Here is a 6,055-nt window from a genome sequence, read left to right on the forward strand (position 1 = left end):
TAGCAGAAAACTTGATAGCGTTTTAAAAACAGAAACTGTATTTGCGGCTGCGTCTTTCAGTGTGACACTCAGTAATCCCACTAATTACAAACCGCGTACGTAAGCATGAAGCTCATGTTATCAAAACAAGCAGCCTGTGAGAATCTGTCTGTATTTGATTGTCTTTTTTCTCTGGTTTTTCTAAAATTACCAGGCCTTGTATTGCAGTCATATTCGCCAGACAAAGTTATTAGGTTCATTAATAATAAGATGTAATAACATTTTCTTCGAAAAGTGTAAGAAGAATCTGTTGATCTAAGTACTCAACGTGCTTTTTCTTGATTTATTTTCTTTCCCTAGGGAGAGCGTGATGAAGCAGAGTATGTTGCATTAAAAATGATCTGACATGCTGGAATTTCCAATTTTACTGACTGAGAGCAAACAGGAAAATCCCAAAATGAGTCAGTTTTACAAGTCAATATCTGATCAACTCCAAATCAAACATGCTCACTTTGTATATAAGGTGTATTTACACGATTGGCATAGACTGCTAAGGCATAGACTGTTTGCACTCCTCTCATTAAGTTAAATATGAGGAATTTCTGATAACCACTAATGAAACACATTTAAAATAAGAGGCCAAAGAAAAAATAATAATGCAGAAAAGTGAACTTAATAAAAAAAATATATTTAATACCTGCCCAAATTTTATTTCAAAAGATGCTTATAATCTGACAAACGCATCAGAATGCACGTTCTAATTCATTAAACATGACTCTTTATTATATCGCACTCCTAAAAATAGTTATTTAATTAGCATTTCATAAGATATGGTGAGAAACATTTTCGATCCGCAGAGAAATGATTTGGATTTTGACTCGGGTTCAAATTATCCAGTAGCTTCCCACTAATTTAACGTGATCAGAGCTCTCTCAAACATGAGCTCTGTGAAACGACAGTGGGGATTAATTTTGTCAAGCTTGTAATCGCGCCTTATTGATGTGTTTCCTGTAAAATGGCACATTGGAAAGAGCAGTTTCAGCCACGGGGCAACTCTGTTTCATATGGAAGTTGCAGATGGACATTTGATGTTAACCTCCTGATCACACTCTTTCATATCATCAGGAAAGCAGGCGCGCGCACACACACGCACACACACACACACACACACACACACACACACGCACGCACGCACATCCCCCCCCACACACACACACACACTTGCACAGGTGAAGCTCTTTATGCTGATTTATTGAAGGTTAATTTAATCACTCTTGTAATACCTGACCGGAGGGTGTTTTTACCCGTGAAAACACCAAGTTGCAGGTAAATAAAAAAAAACAGAAGAAGAAGGAAGGGAGATCATGACAACAAATCAAAAAGTGATTTTATGAAGGTGGCATCAGAAACAGGCCAATCCATCAGAAGGGTGGCAGACTGTGGACGTGTTGCCACGCGTGGTGCCAGGCGAGGTGCCAGGCGGTCCAAGGCTCATCGTCCATGCCAGAGCCCTGAGGCTGTGTGTCCCCGTCACAAGGACAGAGAGGTCGTTAGGACCAACTGCACTAAATCACATACCTCCTCCCACCCACTGCCACAGCCAACAAAGCAGGTTGATGCAGAAATTCTGGGGGAGGCAAAGCCGCTACTGGAGGAATCCACTGGTTTGATGCAAGTAATGCAAATCTTATCCTTTTATTCCAATTGATGCAATGATCTATGATGTTGTTATGACACTTCCACTGCTTTAGCGAGCGCCCCATTGTCAACAAGGCTTTACACAGAGTGAATGATTCCCCCTAAATGCATTTTAGAGTTTTGCACAAATACATTTTCAGTGCTAAGTAAACAATGCAGCCCATTATCTAGATATATTGGTTATGCATTTTTGTGCTTGGTGGCATGGATGTGCAAGAGAGTGAAGGAGAGATGGAAAGACAAAGAAGCAGAGAGAGAGAGAGAGAGAGAGTGGAGCACTCCTTCCCCAAAAGACATCAGTTCTGTAAACAGCGTTGGCCCATTTTCCATTCCGTCAGCATTTTTCTTTACGTGCCGAACAGATAGCTAAAGGTACCACTTAATGTGATGGGAGACAGGATCTAATGGATTGATACACAGGTTTTGATATGCTATTTGAGCATGGAGCTCGCTATAATTGGTCGTGTCATTGTGCATTAAACTAACAATATATAGAGTACTGCCCTGAGACGAGTGTCTTTAGCAAATCTGTCAGATATCACACCAAAATACCTCTGACAGCCAGCTCAGGAAGCTGCAGAACGCCGCAGCACAGAACCATGAGAACGTGCACCCATGGAGAGATTTCACATCAACTAAAACCTCTTTGACTTTTTACTTTGCCGTCTCTCTCTTCACCTTTTACACTCCAAAAACTACTCCGGTGTTCTTGACAATAAAAATGTTTTCTAGTTTTTGTACGAAACTATATTTTCTGTGAAACTAAAAGACCACTTGCAACATTTTTCCACAGGTCAGTAACCGTTGTAGTTTTTTGAAAGATGGATGCAGCTCCTGCCAAACATCAGCTATAGAGGTCAGCGGTACACAAGGTGAAGCTAACTTGGCTCAAACGAGGAAGTCTGTCGACTTGTCAGAAGATACAAAGTCACTTCTGGGGGCGACTTCAATAGTCATCTCTTGTTTTGTCTAAAATATTTACACACAACTCTATGAATTAGACACAAAGCTCTTTTTTAAGCAATAATATGGGTCTTTATCAGATATGATGACATTAAACCCCAGGAAGGAAAATTGAATTTAAAATTATTACATTTTGATTTATTGTAGCTTCCTAGCTTTTTATTACCACAAAACCAAACTGTTCTTTTTTTTGCTTTCCACAAAAGGAATACTTATATATTTGTATTCTGTCTTTATAATGCATTATATTTTCTTGTTCAAAATCCTAAAAGAAGAAATAAAAAAGTTGTTTAAAGCAAACAACATGTGGTATATTAAAAACTAGATATGACTGCAAACTAGAATGGTTTATATCAAAACATACTCATATTCAAAATGGTCCAGAAACAATCAAGGCATAAATCCAATTTCGAATCTCTAGCAAGGCTTGAATATTGACTGAACTGTTTTGCAAAGAAGATTAGTCAAAACCTTTGTTCACTGGATGTGCAAAGCTTGAACAGGCCCCAAGAGACTTACAGCAAATAGAGGCTCTACTAAGTATTAATTCAGGAAAGAATAAAAGTATAGAAATGCCACTTTTTTCAGACTTTTATTACTCAAGCATTTTGTTAACTATATATGCTTTGCTGTTCACTTCACGACTGCAGGTGACCTTGCAATGATCTATCAGACAAAATGTCACTAAAATGTGTGGAAGTTTGTGGCGCTAATGTGGCCTAGAGTGAAAAAAATACGTTTGCAGGGCCCTCTAAAAGCAGGAAAAAGGCCTCTGGGAATCTGACCTTTTGTAGACACTTGTTTGTTACACGGTGATCTAAAGCCGAGTACACAAGCACACCAAGACAGAAGAGATATATGTCAACCTGCTCTAAAAAGAATCCACCACTATTTTGGCAGCCATTTTGTTTTCCTAAGTAGATCGTCGCTCCTCCTCGGTTGTCTGTCTGTCGGCGCTGTCATCCGCTGCCGTGTGATTGGTCTGATGGGCTTGATGCTCATCACTCTGTCAGCCTAGGCTTGCCTTTCATTAGTCTGGGCCCCCTCTATCCGCCACACTCGCACAAATCACATTGACATCCAAACTCCTCAGATCCACAGAGCAATTTAACTGATATTCATTAGAGAGATGACAAGAGCTGATGGGAGATGTGTGGAATGGAGGAGTGGGGGACTCATTGTCCTCCTATCCTATCCCTGTCCTGTCCGCCTCCTTTCATCCCCTCTCACTGCTTACTTTGTTTTGGGAGCATTGAGGCGAATCGGCGTTTATGACTATCCACCCTTCAAGGATAGTCAAGACAAAAGAACAACCGATAACGGATCTAATATCCCCTTTATTATCACTGGAAAATACAGTTGAGAGGAGGTTTGTGGGTTTTTTTTTTTTTCATGCTAAATAATTGGCTACAGCAGATTTGCAGCTTCTGCATTGCTCTCCAGCAGCCACTATAATGCTCATTCAAGCAGAAGTCCAATCATTTAGCCTTCTCCCTCCAGCCCCTCATTAACCCCCAAAGTGTCAACTATCTCATTAATGCCTCCAACTATCCTCACCCCAAGTCCATCACTAAGCCTAAAGCATTATCAACACACAGAGTGTTGAAAAAAAAAATTGATCAGTCTGCGAGATAATTTTCCATTTGCAAGAAGTCTGTAAGCACTGGAAACGCACAAGATATTCAATAAGGCTGCTCAGCCTTTTTCATTTGCATTATCAATGGCTACCGGCTTGAATCTCATCTTTCAATTAGCATCCTTTGTTAAAGGCTTTATTCTGCTTGTCAGATGTGAGTCATCACTGGGTTCTCCCACAACGTTTCACCAATGTATCCTAAACGTCGGAGGGCCGGGAGCAAGTCTGAGGCGGTAATGAGTTTGTGTGAGAAGACGGGGTCAGGACACAGTGTGTGTGTGTTAATTAATCTGTTCCCGGGTGGGAGGAACTGAAGCGAGATGATGAGATTTAAGAGAGTAAATGGGTGTGCTGCACTCGAGCTGTCCTCCGTTGAGTGAGTGAGCGGGGTTAGAGGCTGGGCAAATGGCCGTCACCATAGTAACCAGATAACTTCCCCGGCCTCAAGTCGCTCAGTCAGTCAGTCATGACAAGCGGAGCCTGGGAAGATCAAACAGAAAGAACATGGTGTCCCCAGGCGTCTTCAAATGAGACAGAGGTGGATGGTCACAGATTCAAGATGCAGATGTGCGTGTGCCTGCGCGTGTGTTTGTCCCTTCTTCGCGCCTTCTGAAAAACTGTTTTAAAACTCCTCATTACATGGCACCGAGCCTGAATTGTGACTACTCTGATGGCATCAACACCTGCCAGTAATGTCGTTAGATCCAAAAGCCTGCATTGAGGGAATAGCACCTGTCTTTGCATCCTGCACCACTGTCAGCTCGTCTCAGTGCGCATATATAGGATCCACTTTATTTTTTCCAAGGGACAGTCGTGGAGTCCAGGTGTGTGCCAGATCTGCTGTCTGTGCCCAGGGCTCCTGATGGCTTCCAAGCCCCCGTGGTAATCAGCCCACTCTGCCTGCTGTTGGAGCCCGCCTGCCTCCTCCTCCTCCAGTGGCTCGTTTCAGAAACATCTGGTGGTTTACATGCAGCACACACCACCTGCCAGACGCCTTGCAGGCAGTGGCACCACTTGCACCTCTAGAGTCTGCCCCGCTATAACGACAACACAGATATCACCAGGAATACGGAAAGGACTGCGGCTCTACGCACTGTGGCGTATTTTTGAACTTCTTTACTGCACATCTGCAGATGTAACCTTGGGATTCAAAAGGTCATCTAAATCCCATCGTGGCTTTGTGTGGCAATGAAGAAAAATTTGATTCATTTAAAATACAAGGCCTTGCAAACACATTCCCACCACTTACAACCACAAACCTCAACGTGTTATATTGAGATGTGAGCAGGTCAAAACAAAGTAGGACTGCATTGTGAACTGGAAGTAAAATGTGCATGGTTTTCAAAGAAAAAGTAAAAGGTTTTCTACCTCAACTGTGATCAGCTTAAATGAACTTGCTGAAAGAAAAAAAAAAAAAGAAGAAGAGTCCCAACAGGATGATACAGCCACCACGTTTCGCTGCACTGATGGTGTGTTCAGTTTGATGTGTGGTCTTAATTTTTCTGCAAAACATTTCTGGAGTGGAGGTTGTTTAGACATGAGATGTGACCATTGAAGGCGACTTATTGCACTGGGATTTATGTAAGGGAATCAGAATTGCAAAAAAAAAAAAAAAAATGCAAGCCACATTTTTTATATGTAAAAATGCTGAAGGATTGATTATGTATTTCCCTTTCATAATTATGCACTATTTGAGTTTCTCTCTCACATCCCAATAAAACAAATTGAAGTTTATGGCTGTAACATGAAATAAAATGTGGATAATCTTTATTATTTTTT

Source organism: Poecilia reticulata, chromosome 6 (genome assembly GCF_904066995.2).
Source record: "Poecilia reticulata chromosome 6, P_reticulata-male-v2, whole genome shotgun sequence".
NCBI classification, from domain to species: domain Eukaryota; kingdom Metazoa; phylum Chordata; class Actinopteri; order Cyprinodontiformes; family Poeciliidae; genus Poecilia; species Poecilia reticulata.